Here is a 789-nt window from a genome sequence, read left to right as displayed (position 1 = left end):
TTGCCTTCACACCTCCCATAGGGTGACGGATGTCACAACTTCCTGTGTACACAAACTGATGACGTATTTCACAACAAAATGGCGCTGCCCATGGTCAACCTCGAAACTAACCGTATAGAATGGGGGCGTCCATAACAATGTTGCCTTCACCCCTCCCATAGGGTGACGGACGTCACAACTTTCTGTGTACACAAACTGATGACGTATTTCACAACAAAATGGCGCTAAAACTAGTTCCGGAATGTCACCATTCACACAGGCAAATGCCTCCGCATAACCCAGACCTCCGGGTCTGGGAACAAGTCGCGTAAGGCGAAAATACAACATTTAGTCAAGTAGCTGTCGAACTCACAGGATGAAACTGAACGCAATGCCATTTTTCAGCAAGACCGTATACTCGTAGCATCGTCAGTCCACCGCTCATGGCAAAGGCAGTGAAATTGACAAGAAGAGCGGGGTAGTAGTTACGCTAAGAAGGATAGCACGTTTTTCTGTACCTCTCTTTGTTTTAACTTTCTGAGCGTGTTTTTAATCCAAACATATCATATCTATATGTTTTTGGAATCAGGAACCGACAAGGAATAAGATGAAAGTGTTTTTAAATTGATTTCGACAATTTAATTTTGATAATAATATTTATATATTTAATTTTCAGAGCTTGTTTTTAATCCAAATATAACATATTTATATGTTTTTGGAATCAGAAAATGATGGAAAATAAGATGAACGTAAATTTGGATCGTTTTATACATTTTTAATTTTTTTTACAATTTTCAGATTTTTAATGAC

Source organism: Littorina saxatilis, linkage group LG12 (assembly GCF_037325665.1).
Source record: "Littorina saxatilis isolate snail1 linkage group LG12, US_GU_Lsax_2.0, whole genome shotgun sequence".
NCBI lineage: Eukaryota > Metazoa > Mollusca > Gastropoda > Littorinimorpha > Littorinidae > Littorina > Littorina saxatilis.
This window is presented reverse-complemented; position numbering follows the sequence as displayed.